Raw genomic sequence first — 16,150 nt, 5'->3', positions numbered from 1 at the left:
GAGAGGTGGGGAGAGATCCAGAATCCAAACAATGTTCATTCATTGTATTTGGTTGTTGGTTGCTTTCTTTTTAAATCTAGAATAGGTGCCTTACTTTTTTTCTCCCCCAAACAGGAAAAATTAAAAAAAGAAAAAGTCTGTGATCTTACCACCTTCAGCTACCCACTATTGGCATTTTGATATGTTTCCTTCTAATTAAAAAAAAAAATCTGAGTCTATAAGCATTTAAAAAATAATATCTCTATTATGATAGAATTCACATATTATTATTTTTTTTAAAATATTTTATTTATTTATTTTGCAGAGAGAAGGGGAGGAGCAAGAAGTGTCAATTCATAGTTGCTTCTCTTTAGTTGTTCATTACTTGCTTGTTGTATGTGCCTCTAACAGGCAAGCCCAGGGTTTCAAACCAGCGTTCTCGGTGTTCCAGCTTGATGCTCTATCCACTGTGCTACCACAGGCCAGGCTAGAATTTATATATTATTTAATTCATTCATTTAAAATATACAATTCATCCCTAGCTGGATAGCTCAGTTGTGGGTTTGATCCCTAGTCAAGGCACATATAAGAATAGATAGAAATTTCTGTCTCTCTCCCTCTCTTCCTTTTTTCTTTCTATAATCAATAAATAATTTTAAAAAAATCTGTATATACAATTCAATAGTTTTTAGTGGATGCATTCGGGGCAACACTATAATCTATGTAAACACAATAAATTAAATCAATAAAAAGTTAGTTTTAGTATATGCAAGATATATATAACCATCACTACACTCAATTTAAAAACATTTCCTTTACTTCAAAAAATAAAAAAAATTCCATACCTTTTATCTATTAGTCTTCGGTCTTAAGCAACCAAAAATCTACTTATTTTTGTCTATAAGTTTGCTTATTTTGGACATTCATATAAATGGAATCATATAATATGTGGCCTTTTGTGACTTTTTTCATGTAGAATAATGTTTTCAAGGTTCATCCATGTAGTAGCATGTATCAATACTTCATTCCTTTTAATATTGCATTGTATTGATATACCACATTTTATTTATCCATTCATCAGCTGATGAACATTTGAATTGTTTCTACATTTTGGCTATTATAAATAATGCTGCTATAAACATTTGTGTTCAATTTTTTTTGTGCACATACATTTTAATTTCTCCTGGGTTAATACCTAGAAGTAGAATTGCTAACTTATAGTAACTCTACATTTAACTGTCTGAGAACTGCTATTTTTTTTCCAGAGTAATTGCATCATTTCACATTCCAACCAGCAATCCATAAGGATTGATTTCCACACATTCTTGCCAATTATCTGATATTTTTATTGTAGTCATTCTTGAGAAAATGATGTGATATCTAATTGTGGTTTTGATTTGTATCTCTTTGATGATTAATGATGTCAAGAATCTTGTGTTTATTGTTCATTTTTGCCTATTTGTTTATTTGTTCATCTTTGGAAAAATGTCTAGTTAGAACCTATGCCCATTTTTTTTTTTCATTTTTCTGAAGCTGGAAACAGGGAGAGACAGTCAGACAGACTCCCGCATGCGCCCGACCGGGATCCACCCGGCATGCCCACCAGGGGCGACGCTCTGCCCACCAGGGGGCGATGCTTTGCCCATCCTGGGCGTCGCCATGTTTCGACCAGAGCCACTCTAGCGCCTGAGGCAGAGGCCACAGAGCCATCCCCAGCGCCCGGGCCATCTTTGCTCCAATGGAGCCTTGGCTGCGGGAGGGGAAGAGAGAGACAGAGAGGAAAGCGCGGCGGAGGGGTGGAGAAGCAAATGTGCGCTTCTCCTGTGTGCCCTGGTCGGGAATCGAACCCGGGTCCTCCGCATGCTAGGCCGATGCTCTACCGCTGAGCCAACCGGCCAGGGCCCTATGCCCATTTTTAATTGGGTTGCTTGATTTTTTTTTGTTTTTTTTTTAAATGTTTATGATTTTAAGTAGGGGACAGTCACTATTTTTTTTTTTACTATTTTTAGTTTTTAGATTTTATTAATTTTTAGAGAGGGGGCAGAAAGAGAGTGAGAGAAAGGGGGAAGAAGTCAGAAGCATCAACTTGTAGTAGTTGCTTCCTGTATGTGCCTTGACCAGGCAAGCCCAGGGTTTTGAACTGGGGATATTAGCATTCTAGATTGATGCTTTATCCACTGTGCCACCACATGTCAGGCCTATTATTATTTTTTTAAAATAATTTGAGAATTCTTTCTAGTTGTTCCAGATCCTCACCAATATGCAATATGACCAGTCTTTTTAAATGTAGCCATTCTAATAGATGAGTTGTGGCATCTCATTGTGGTTTTAATTTACCTTTCCTTAATGATTAATGCTATGTTCGTGCATCTTACATCTATGCTCTTAAATGATACTGTTTTGTAGTTTTTTCTTATAATGTCTTTGTCTGGTTTGGGTATTAAAGTAGGAGGTATTCTCTCTGCTTCTATCCTTTGAAATAGATTGTAAAGAATTAGTATAATTTCTTCCTTAAATCTATGAATTCACCAGTGAACCCATCTGGGTCTGGCACTTTCTGTTTTAAAAGATATTAATTATTGATTCAGTTTCTTTAACAGATATAGGCCTATTCATATTGCCTAATTTTTCTTGAATGAGTTTTTGCAGATTGTGTCTTTCAAGGAATTGTCCCATTTCATTTAGGTTATCAAATATATGGGCATAATTATTATAATATTTCTTTATTATCCTTTTACTGTCCATAGGCTCTGTAGTGGTGTCCTCCTTTTCATTTCTGATATTAATAATTTATATCCTCTCTTTTTTTACCTTCGTTAGCCTGGCTAGAGGTGTATCAATTTTATTGATCTTTTCAAAGAATCTGCTTTTTATTTAATTGATTTTTCTCTATTGATGTTTTGTTTTCAATTTTATTGATTCATGCTCTTATTCTTATCATTCCTTTGGATTTAATTTGCTCTTGTTTTCCTAGTTCCTAGAGTGAAACTTAGATTATTGATTTCAGATCTGTCCTCCTTTTAAAATTCTTTTTTTTAAAGATTTTATTTATTCATTATAGAGAGGGGACAGAGAGAGAAAGAGAGAGAGAAGGGGGGAGAAGCAGGAAGCATCAACTCCCATATGTGCCTTGACCAGGCAAGCCCAGGGTTTTGAACCGGCAACCTCAGCATTTCCAGGTTGACACTTTATCCACTGCGCCACCACAGGTCAGGCTCTTTCTTCCTTTTTAAATTTTTTTTTTGTTTATTTATTTATTTTACAGAGAGAGAGAGAGTCAGAGAGAGGGATAGATAGGGACAGACAGACAGGAACGGAGAGATGAGAAGCATCAATCATTAGTTTTTCGTTGCGACACCTTAGTTGTTCATTGATTGCTCCCTCACATGTGCCTTGACCGTGGGCCTTCAGCAGACCGAGCAACCCATTGCTTAAGCCAGCGACCTTGGGTCCAAGCTGGTGAGCCCCGCTCAAACCAGATGAGCCCGCGCTCAAGCTGGAGACCTCAGGGTCTCGAACCTGGGTCCTTCCGCATCCCAGTCTGATGCTCTACCCACTGCGCCACCGCCTGGTCAGGCTCTTTCTTCCTTTTTAATAACATATAAAATTCCCTTCATGGCCCTGGCTGTATGGCTCAGTTGGTTAGAGTATCATTCTCGCACAAAAGGTTGCTGGTTCAATCCCCAATCAGGGCATACACAGAAATGGATCAATGTTTCTGTCTGTCCATCTCTCTCTCCCCCTTCCTCTCTCTCTAAAATAAATAATAAAAAAAAGTTCCCTTCAAATTGAAAAAGATATAATGAGATGGAAGAATATACCTTGTTCTTGGCTAGGAAGAATAAATATAATCAAGATGGCTATATTACCCAAAGCAATATACAAATTCAATGCAATTCCCATCAAACTTCCAATGACGTTTTTTAAAGAAATAGAGCAAAAAATCATCAGATTTATATGGAACTATAAAAAACCCCGAATAGCCAAAGCAATCCTAAAGAAAAAGAATGAAGCTGGGGGCATTACAATACCTGACTTCAAACTCTATTATAGGGCCACGACAATCAAAACAGCATGGTATTGGCAGAAAAATAGACACTCAGACCAATGGAACAGAATAGAAAGTCCAGAAATAAAACCACATATATATAGTCAAATAATTTTTGATAAAGGGGCCAACAACACACAATGGAGAAAAGAAAGCCTCTTCAATAAATGGTGCTGGGAAAACTGGAAAGCCACATGCAAAAGAATGAAACTGGACTACAGTTTGTCCCCCTGTACTAAAATTAACTCAAAATGGATCAAAGATCTAAACATAAGACCTGAAACAATTAAGTACATAGAAGAAGACATAGGTACTCAACTCATGGACCTGGGTTTTAAAGAGCATTTTATGAATTTGACTCCAATGGCAAGAGAAGTGAAGGCAAAAATTAATGAATGGGACTACATCAGACTAAGAAGTTTTTGCTCAGCAAGAGAAACTGATAACAAAATAAACAGAAAGCCAACTAAATGGGAAATGATATTTTCAAACAACAGCTCAGATAAGGGCCTAATATCCAAAATATACAAAGAACTCATAAAACTCAACAACAAACAAACAAACAATCCCATAAAAAAATGGGAAGAGGATATGAACAGACACTTCTCCCAGGAAGAAATACAAATGGCCAACAGATATATGAAAAGATGCTCATCTTCTTTAGCTATTAGAGAAATGCAAATCAAAACAGCAATGAGATACCACCTCACACCTGTTCGATTAGCTATTATTAGCAAGACAGGTAATAGCAAATGTTGGAGAGGCTGTGGAGAAAAAGGAACCCTCATCCACTGTTGGTGGGAATGTAAAGTAGTACAACCATTATGGAAGAAAGTATGGTGGTTCCTCAAAAAACTGAAAATAGAACTACCTTATGACCCAGCAATCCCTCTACTGGGTATATACCCCCAAAACTCAGAAACATTGATACGTAAAGACACATGCAGCCCCATGTTTATTGCAGCATTGTTCACAGTGGCCAGGACATGGAAACAACCAAAAAGCCCGTCAATAGATGACTGGATAAAGAAGATGTGGCACATATACACTATGGAATACTACTCAGCCATAAGAAATGATGACATCGGAACATTTACAGCAAAATGGTGGGATCTAGATAACATGATACGAAGCGAAATAAGTAAATCAGAAAAAACCAGGAACTGCATTATTCCATACGTAGGTGGGACATAAAAGTGAAACTAAGAGACATTGATAAGAGTGTGGTGGTTACGGGGGGGAGGGGGGAATGGGAGAGGGAAAGGGGGAGGGGGAGGGGCACAAAGAAAACAAGATAGAAGGTGACAGAGGACAATCTGACTTTGGGTGATGGGTATGCATCATAATTGAACGACAAGATACCCTGGTCTTGTTATCTTTGAATATATGTATCCTGATTTATTGATGTCACCCCATTAAAAAAATAAAATTATTAAAAAAAAAAAAAAAAGTTCCCTTCAAGCACAGCTTTTACTGCATCTTGCAAATTTTGATAGGTTGTGTTTTCATTTTTATTTACTGGTAGTTTAATATGTTTAAATTTCTCTTGAGAGTTCTTCTTTGACCCATGTGTTATTTAGAAGTGTGCTATTTAATCTCTATGTATTTTTGGATTTTCCAATTATCTTTCTGTTATTGCGGTCTGAGAGTAAACATTGTATGATTTTTATTCTTTTAAAATTGTTAAGGTGTGTTTTATAGCCCACAATATGGTCTATCTTGATGAATGTTCCATGTGAGCTTGAAAAGGCTGTATTGTAATGTTGGATGAAGTGGTCTACAGATATCGATTATATCCAGTTGATTGTTGGTGTTGTTGAATTCCACTCTGTTCTTACTGATTTTCTACCCTCTAGACCTGTTCATTTCTGATAAGGGAGTGTTGAAGTCTCCAAGCATAATAGTGGATTCATCTATTTCTCTCTGTACTACTAGTTTTTGTCTTTAGAGCATCTTTCCATCTGCTTATTTGCCAACCATATACCTTCTTGTCCATTTTTAATGGGTGATTTATTTTCTTATTATTAAGTTTTGAGAGTTCTTTAATTTTTATAGTTTTCTTTTCTTTTTTTTTTTTTTTTTTTTTTTTTTTTTTTTTTTTTTTTTTTTTTTTTTTTCATTTTTCTGAAGCTGGAAACAGGGAGAGACAGTCAGACAGACTCCCGCATGCGCCCGACCGGGATCCACCCGGCACGCCCACCAGGGGCGATGCTCTGCCCACCAGGGGGCGATGCTCTGCCCACCAGGGGGCGATGCTCTGCCCCTCCGGGGCGTCGCCATGTTGCGACCAGAGCCACTCCAGCGCCTGGGGCAGAGGCCACAGAGCCATCCCCAGCGCCCGGGCCATATTTGCTCCAATGGAGCCTTGGCTGCGGGAGGGGAAGAGAGAGACAGAGAGGAAAGCACGGCGGAGGGGTGGAGAAGCAAATGGGCGCCTCTCCTGTGTGCCCTGGCCGGGAATCGAACCCGGGTCCTCCGCACGCTAGGCCGACGCTCTACCGCTGAGCCAACCGGCCAGGGCCTAGTTTTCTTTTCTTTTGCAGTTGTTGTGAGTACAACTTTTTTTTTTCTGGATATGTGATACAGTTTCTCCTATTTGAAACTTCTCTTTTCATTCTTTTAATAGTGTCTTTCAAAGAGCAATTCTTAATTTTTTAAATTTATTTATTCATTTTATAGAGGAGAGGGAGAGACAGAGAGAGGAGAGACAGAGAGAGAAGGGGGGAGGAGCTGGAAGCATCAACTCCCATATGTGCCTTGACCAGGCAAGCCCAGGGTTTCGAACCGGCGACCTCAGCATTTCCAGGTCGACGCTTTATCCACTGCACCACCACAGGTCAGGCCAGCAATTCTTAATTTTGATGAAATCCAATTTATCGATATTTTTCATTTATGGATCATGTTTCTGTTACTGTATCTATAAAGTTGTTGCTTAACTGAATTCACAAAGATTTTTTTCTTTGTTGTTCCTTCCAATTTTGAGTTCATATCATATGCATATTTTTTATTCATTTTATTTGTTTTTATAGAGAAACAGGAAGGGATAAAGAGAGGGAGGAGAAAGATAAGAAGTATCAACTCATAGTTGCTTCACTTTCATTGTTCATTGATTGCCTCTCATATGTGCCTAGACCAGTGGGGGGCGGGGCAAACTGAGCCAGTAGCCCTTTGCTTGAGCCAGCGACTTGAGCTTCAAGTCAGTGACTGTTGGGCTCAAACCAGTGACCTAGAGACTGTGTTGATGATCTTGCGCTCAAACCAGTGAGCTCTAGGGTTTGAACCCGGACCCAGCATCCCAGGTTGACAGACAACGCTCTATCCACTGCACCACTACCAGCTGTATGGTTTTTTATCTTGCTTTTTTTCCCAAGCACTTTTTAAAATTTTTTAAATCTATTGAAAAGTTGAAAGAGTAGTACCGTGAACACCCACATACACATATCCTTCTCCTAGGATGCCTCAATTGATAACATTTTGATACATTTGTTTTATCTCTCTGGATACCTTTTTGCCGAGAGACATTTGACAGTAAGTTCAAGAATTTTGTAGCATTGCCTGACCTGTGGTGGCGCAGTGGGTAAAGCGTCAACCTGGAAATGCTGAGGTTGCCGGTTCAAAGCCCTGGGCTTGCCTGGTCAAGGCACATATGGGAGTTGATGCTTCCAGCTCCTCCCCGCTTCTCTCTCTCTGTCTCTCTCTCCTCTCTAAAAATGAATAAATAAATAAAAACTTAAAAAAAAAAAAGAATTTTGTAGCACCAACTTTTTGTAAAGTCTAAACAAGCTATCCTGGAAATGCTCTCTAAAAAGCAGCAACAGCATCATGTGCCATTTACTATGATGACAAAGGCAGCACTTGCCCAGTGTGGAGGGCTTGGAGCCCTGGCTGGGTAGCTTAGTTGGTTAGAGCACACCAAGGTTGTGGGTTTGATCCCCAGTCAGGGCACGTACAAGAATCAATGAATGGCCTGACCAGTGGTGACACAGTGGGTAGAGCATCAATCTGGGATGTTGAGGTGCTGGGTTTGAAATCCCAAGGTTGCCAGCTTGAGTAAAGTTCATCCTGCTTGAGCGCAGGCTCACTAGCTTGAGTGTGGGATCATCATCATGATCCCAAGGTCACTGGCTTGAGCAAGGGGTCACTGGCTTGGTTTGAGTCCCCTGGTCAAGGCATGTATGAGAAGCAATCAATGAACAACTGAAGTGATGCAACTACAAGTTGATGCTTCTCATCTCTCACCCTTCTTGTCTCTCTCCCTTCCTCACCCTCTCTCTCTCAAAAAAAATTAACCACAAATGCATAAATAAGTGTAAAAAAGAATAATCAACCAATGAATGCATAAATAAGTGCAAAAACAAATCAATGTTTCTTATTCTCTTTCCCTTCCTCTCTCTCTAAAATCAATCAATAAATTTTTTTTAATAAGAAAAATTAGGCCTTGGCCAGTAGCTCAGTGGATAGAGCATTGGCCCAGCACATGGATGTCCCAGGTTCGATCCCCCATCAAGGCACACAGGGGAAGCGACCATCCGTTTCTTCCCCTTCTTCCCCTCTTCCCTTCCCGCAGCCAGTGGCTTGATTGGTTTGAGCCTGGTCCCACGTGCTGAGGAGAGCTCTGTTGGAGTGCATCTGCCTCAGATGCTAAAAATAACTCAGTACCTACATAGGCAGTGATGGGGTTGCCAGGTGAATCTCAGTCGGGGCGCATGTGGGAGTCTGCCTCACTATCTTCCCTCCTCTCACCTAAAAAAGAAAGAGAAAGAAAGAAAGAAAAAGAAAAGAAAAAACAGAGGAGTAAAGAAGAAAATAAAACTGCCTCCTTCCTTTATTCCAAGTCCATGATCCCAGGGTGCCACTTGTTGGAAGAGTGAAAGAGGAAAACACACAAGGCTCAGACACAAACCCCTGATTCCCACTGCAACCTCCCCAGTCCTGGGATAACTTTCTGCAGAAGAGACATCAGCTGGGAGTCCTGCTCACTCTGTGACCTTGAGCCAGTTCTGTCTTCTCTGGGCTTAGCTGGTAAAAGTAGATAACATGTGGTAATCTCTCTGGTGAAAGGGCTTGGCATCCCTCCCTCCGACACCCCACCCTCAGTCCGGTCTCTTCTTTAACCCTTTGCCTCTTGATGGGGACTCAGAATCCCAGCTGCTTTTGCCTGGAATGTGAGCCCCCTCACCCAGTCCTCCATCCTTCAAGGCTCAGCTAGGGGTCCCTACCCTCAAACCTCCACCCCACATCATTCCACCCATAGAGTCGCCCTTGTCTTTCCTTGCAGCAAATCACTCACTTGTTGTGGGCCTGGCCTGTGCTGGAGGCTACTTTACACTCTTATTTCATTTGATGCTTATAATGACAACGCTCAAGGGAGGTTATTATGGGTACTTTACAGATTAGGAAACTCATCTTTAACACACTGGGAAAGGTCAGTCACCCAAATTAGAACAGAGCCAGGCCTGCTCAAGCCACTGTTGTTGCCTAAAGAGACACTGGAGCCCTTGTCTGCAACCCCAATGGACTGGGTGCACAGAGGTCAGGCCTGTGTCTGATGCACCTGGAATCTGCAACTTACAGCCATCTCCATGAGTCTAAATCTGCCTCTTGCTGCAGAGTCTAGCCAGCAAAGTTGTCTCCTTCAGGAAAACTTTCCTGATTCCCAGTGAGGATGAAGTCCTTTAACTGGACTCTATACCCTGGAATCAAGGGCTGGATTCTTCTGCCTCTCCCACCCCCACTAAAACCCCCCTCTCCAAGTGCCCAGGGTCCTGCACACCGGTAATTAATCAGCTTCATTTAGTACATTTTAATGTTTTATTTTGATCCATTTGCATTATCTCTCTTCCTAACATTTGTTAATTTTCTCTTACCTTTTTATTTTATTTTTTTAAAAGATTTTATTTATTCATTTTAAAGAGATGAGAAAGAGAGAAAAAGAAAGAGAAGGGAGGGAGGAGCAGGAAGCATCAACTCCCATATGTGCCTTGACTGAGTAAGCCTGAAGTTTCGAACTGGTGACATCAGCGTTTCAGGTCTGCGCTTTTTCCACTGCGCCACCACAGGTCAGGACTTTTCTGTTTGTTTATTGATTTTAATGAGAGAGGGATGGAGAAAAAGAAAGAGAGAGGAACATCGACCTGTTTCTGTATGTGCCCTGACTGAGGATCAAACCCGCAACCCCTGTGCTTTGGAACGATGCTCTAACCAACTGAGCCATCTGGTCAGGACACCTTCTTTTATAATATTGTGTGTTTTTTTCTATCAATGAATGATCCCTGTCAAAAATTTAGGAAAGAATAAAAATCATTCCAAATTGTTCATAGATAATTATGTTAACATTTTAGTAGATTATTTTATTATGATTTTTGTAGATATATATATATTTTATACAGATGAGATCACATTGCATAAACAGTTCTAAAGCCCATTTAAAAGAAATCTAACATTACTCCAAGGACATTTTCTATGTCATTAAAAGTTACACAGGTCACACCCACTAGGATAGCAAGATAGATAATAACAAATGTGGCAAGGATATGGAGGAATTTGAACCCTGTACACTACCGGTGGAAATGTAAAATAGTGCAGTTCCTTTGTACAACAGTCTGGCAGTTACTCAAATAGTTAAGCATAGAGTTATATGATCCAGGAATTTTACTCCTAGGTATATATTCAAAAGAAATGAAAACAATTCTACATAAATGTTATTATCAATATTACTCATAGTAGCCCTCAAAGGAAAACAACCCAGATGCTCATTAACTAATACATGGTTAAGCAAATGTGATGTATCTACACAATAGACTGTTAACCAGCCACAAAAAGGGATGAAGTGCCGATACATGCCACAACATGGGTAAACCTTAAAAATGTTATGCTGAGTGAAAAAAGTCAGACACAGAAGACCACATATCATGATTCTTTTCATCAAATGTCCAGAATAGACAAACCTATTAGAGACAGAAAGTAGATTTGCAGGCTAGGTTGTGGGGAGTGAGAGGTTTGGGAACAAATTAGGAGTGACAGCTAATGGGTTTCACTGGGGAGGGGTGATGAAAATGTTCTAAAAGTGATTATGGTGATGGTTACAAAACTTTGTGAATATACTAAAAACCATTGAATTGTACAGGTTAAGTGGGTAAATTATGTTATGTGTCAATATAGCATTATGATTAAACACAAAAGAACTCCATAGAGCATTTTGATGTCTCTAGACATGATTTCTTTGCACAGCTCTATCATAGTTTATTTAAATTTCCATTGTTGGACCTTTATGTTTTTTTTTAAATTCATCTCTTTCAAAACATTTCAAACACACTCAAAAATGAATTGAAGCCCTGACCAGGTGGTGGCACAGTATATAGAGTGTTGACCTAGGACTCTGAGGACCTGGGTTTGAAACCCCGAGGTCACTGGCTTGAACCCAAGGTGTCTGGCTTGAGCAAGGTGTCACTGATTCAACTGGAGCTCCCTGGTCAGGGCACAAATAAGAAAACAATCAATGAACAACTCAAGTGCTGCAACTGGGATGGTGCTTCTCATGTCTCTCCCTTTCTGTCTGTGTCTCCCTGTCTATCCTTCTCTCTGTCTGTCTCTCTCTAAAAAAAAAAAAAAAAAAAAAAAAAAAAAAGGAAGAGTAGCCACCACCCACTTCAATGACATCAACATAATTTTCGCTTTTACAGACATGGATTTAACTACAATTCTTGTGCATAAATCTTTGTCCACATTCCACACTGTTTCCTTCTATTTATATTGGAAGTAAATTCAATTCAAACCACTTCCTCAAACTTCACAATGGGTTCCTGGCACACCCGAGGGATGTGATGGATCAGACCCCATCCTGCTTTTTGCAGATTCCTAGTCTGATGAGATATATATTGGATTGTGATGACCAGAGGCAGGGGGTGTGTAACTGGAGAGTACCCTCCTCTTACAATTACCCAGGAGGGATCCCTCCACATACGTACTGGAATTACTCTACCCAAAGAACGGGTTCCCCAAATCTCCTCACAGTTCTGTCTTTCTTCCTTTGTGCCACATGGGGGCGCCAGAGCCTGAGTCATTCACAGCCTTCTCTGGAAGCTCTCCACCAACAACCTGGTGAGTGGCTGGGGTGGGTGGGTTCTGTGCTTTCTCTTGGTGACCGTAGCTTCGTGATTGCCCTCTTTTGGCCTTGGGGGCCTCACATGGAAAAGGAAGGAGGTGAATGCAGTGAACTATCTAGACCCACAGTGCCATAATCTGGTTTCCCACCTTTAGCCCGCTCTCAAATGTGTGTGGGGCTCCATTCCCCAGCACCTGCTTCCAGGGATTCCAGGGGATCCATCTGAGTGTCGCTCCACTCTGGGTCACAGAAGAGACAAATGCCCGTTAAGGCAACTTTTCGCTCTTTTACAGAAGTCTACAGGAGGCAACTCGTTACCCTATGAGTGACTCAGGCAACAAATTTGCCAGGTAGAAAAGGGGTCTGCCTAATGCTATGTCACACAGCTGCGCATGCTGGAGCTACCCGGGTGTAGGCAGTGTCAAGGACACCCCAGCTCCAGCAGCAAGGTTACGGTCATGGATAGAGGAAGAGAAAATGAGTCACCAGGGACTTCCAAAGGCCTGGCCTAACTGATGTCCAGCCCAGCCCAGCCCAGCCCAACCCAGAGGAGATTTGGCCTCCAGTGGGCAGTCTATAGAGAACTATGAGGGCTGATGCGACTGGCATAGCTGAAGGCTGAGTCAAGGGATAGAGTGTTTGTTTTCCTGAAAGAGCCTCTCCTGAGTTGGGGGCATCTCTAGTCTTGCAGCCTCTTTTGTCTGGGCCAGCTCAAGGGGCAATGGGCCAGGCTCTGAGCCTGGATGTCCATCTGTCCTTGGGTTGCCCTTTCAGCTGTGACTCCAATACTGCTCTGCTGGCCTTGCTTTTGCTTGTCCCTGACCCTCCCCAGATGCCTTTTCTTAATCAGTAACCTGGCAACAAACAGCCAGGCCAGAAGTCACTGCCCAGATGGCCAAGTAGTTCAATCATGAGGGGAGGAAAGGACCAGCTCACATCCTACTGTATGTCAGGCTGGCCCTGGACAAGCTATTTGGGATGCATTATCATAGCAGCAGCCTTGTGAAGCACCAATTATACACTCATTTCCCAGAGGAAGTCAAAGCTCGGCCAGGCAGTGTGAGGCTTCAAGCCCAGGCTGGTCTGACTCATACCTGTGTCTCCTTCCTTCTCCCCACCTGCTTTCTGTACATCCTTTGAATTGTTGTACACACCCCTCCCTCAACTACTCATCCTGCTGCTGCTTTACACGTGCACTCATCCATGCCCACCCATTTGCATGCATGCTCCTGAGCTCATGTGCACCAAGGTGGGTGCACACGTGTAGCCCAGCCCTGACTGGCACTCCTGACAATCACTTATCAGGCATGTGATCTTGAGCAAATCACTTAACTTTGTGAGCCTCAAGTTTCTCATCTCATCAGAGTTGTTATGAGAATGAAATTAGATAGGATGTGTAACATTGTTAGTACCTTGCTTGGCCAGAGAGCTCAATAAAAAATAGCTATTTTTCTTCTTCTTCTTTTTTTTTTTTTTTAATTATTTTTTTTTTCTGAAGCTGGAAACGGGGAGAGACAGTCAGACAGACTCCCGCATGCGCCCGACCGGGATCCACCCGGCACGCCCACCATGGGGCGTCGCTCTGCCCACCAGGGGGTGATAATCTGCCCATCCTGGGCGTCGCCATGTTGCGACCAGGGCCACTCTAGTGCCTGAGGCAGAGGCCACAGAGCCATCCCCAGCGCCCGGGCCATCTTTGCTCCAATGGAGCCTTGGCTGCGGGAGGGGAAGAGAGAGACAGAGAGGAAAGCGCGGCGGAGGGGTGGAGAAGCAAATGGGCACTTCTCCTGTGTGCCCTGGCCGGGAATCGAACCCGGGTCCTCCGCACGCTAGGCCGACACTCTACCGCTGAGCCAACCGGCCAGGGCAAAAAATAGCTATTTTAAAACTTTTAGTTACTTTCATTGTTAAAAAATTGAATTTTTAAAAATTTATTTATTTTAATGAGAGAGAAAGGGAGAGAGAAAGAGATAAGAAAATAGATCTGTTCCTGTATGTGCCCTGACTAGGGATTGAACCTGCAACCTCTGTGCTTCAGGACAATGCTCTAACCAACCAAGCTATCTGGGCAGGGCATTTAAATATTTTTTATTCATCTATTTATTGATTGATTTTAGAGATAGGGGAAGAGAGAGAGAGAGAGAGACAAAGATCTATCTGTTGTTTCACTTATATATACATTCACTGGCTGACTCATGTACATGCCCTGACCAGGGACCGAACCTGCAACCTTGGCATTTCGGGATCCAGCCAGGACTACTTTCATTGTTATTGTACATGTGCCTCTTTATACACTCTCTACACATTTAACAAATCACATGCAGTATACACAGGGCCACAAGGATTGCCACAGATACCTACACATCCATGCCGAAACCCACAATGAAGCAATGTCACCTGCTTTATAATGTGCTGAGGTTTCTGTGCCAACCCTACTGGTGTGAGGTTGGGGAGTACCTGTGGAACAGGAGACAGGGAGCCTGGTCTGGGGCCCACCAGGCCGGCTGGGAAGTGAGATTCATGATAAATGTGTGGTCTGCAGACCAATCTAGGACCTTGTTAAAATCCTTTTTAAAAAAATTTTTTTAGAGAGATAGACAGGGACAGACAGATAGGAAGGGAGAGAGATGAGAAGCATCAACTCATAGTTGTAGCACCTTAGTTGTTCATTGATTGCTTTCTCATATGTGCCTTGACCGGGGGCTCCAGTTGAGCCACTAATTCCTTGCTCAAGCCAGAGACCTTGGGCTCAAGCCAGTGACCTTGGGTTTCAAGCCATGACCTTTGGGCTCAAATCAGCGATCATAATGGGGTCATGTCTATGATCAGAGGCCGATTAAGGTCGGTTGAGGCCCCAGGTGTAGAAGAAAATATTGGGCCCCTTAAAAAAAAAGAGAAAAACAGGGAAAATAAAAATACATGTTAACCATATTTTTAAATAAATAAAAAATATTATGTACTATTAATGTTAAAATTGCACATATGAAACCAAACTTGGTGTCATGAGAAAAAAGTGTAAATTTGGGGATTTGCAGGGCCCTTCAGAAGTCAGGGCCCAGGACGTGGGCCTGGTGTACCTGCCGTTAAATCCGCCTCTGTCTATGATCCCACACTCAAGCTGGTAACCCCACGCTCAAGCCGGATGAGCCCTTGCTCAAGCTGATGTCCTCAGGGTTTTGAACCTGGGTTCTCAGTGTCCCAGGCCAAAGCTCTATTCACTGTGCCACCAACTAGTCAGGCAAGAATCTTGAAAAATCTCTCTCACACCCCATCCCAGACCTTCTGAGTCTGAATCTGAATTCAATAAGATCCTCAGAACATCAAGACAGATAGGAGGGACGTGGATGGAGCTGCTCTCCTTGAGCGGGAGGGGCTGGCCCTGGGCCTGTTCCCGTGTCTCCAACCTCCTCTCATAGTAGGTTGCTGTGCCTCCTGTCTCTTCTATGCTTGGGAGTGGTGCCAAAGCGTAAGGTTATCCAACCCAGCCTCGGAAGGATAGGCTGGCCCCCTCAACCCTCTTCTAGAAGAACATTAAAATCAGGGTTCCTCCTAGGTCCTTCCCAGGCTTCCGACAGGCTGGAGGCTGGAGCCACTTCAGGGCTCATGTAACTGGTAGAGGGTGCCTTCCTTCAATCCCCTTCCAGAAATGTGTCCATACTCACTAGTGATTCTCCCACCCAGCATCGAGGCAGGCTCACTGCCAGCACTCTAGCTGACCTCTGCTGCCTGGAGCGGGGTGTGGGCTCAAGCCCTTAGGACTGTGGGAGCCCGAAGCCTGGGCCAGTGCACCCTCCGTCTCACTGCTGAGTCTAATTTTAGGACTGCCTTGACAGCTGCCTCAGCTCACCCTGGGTCAGTTCCCAGCCACTCAGTCGGAGTCAGTTGGGGTCACTTGGAGAGTGGACCAGGCCAGCCCCAGCTTTGGCTGCAACAGATAAAACTAGAATCCTTAACCCTCGACCACCATCTCCAGGAACTGCCTGGAGAGGACCCCTTCGTGGTGACCAGCAGGACAGGAT

The sequence above is a fragment of the Saccopteryx bilineata genome, chromosome 1 (assembly GCF_036850765.1).
Source record: "Saccopteryx bilineata isolate mSacBil1 chromosome 1, mSacBil1_pri_phased_curated, whole genome shotgun sequence".
Taxonomy (NCBI): Eukaryota; Metazoa; Chordata; class Mammalia; order Chiroptera; family Emballonuridae; genus Saccopteryx; species Saccopteryx bilineata.
This window is presented reverse-complemented; position numbering follows the sequence as displayed.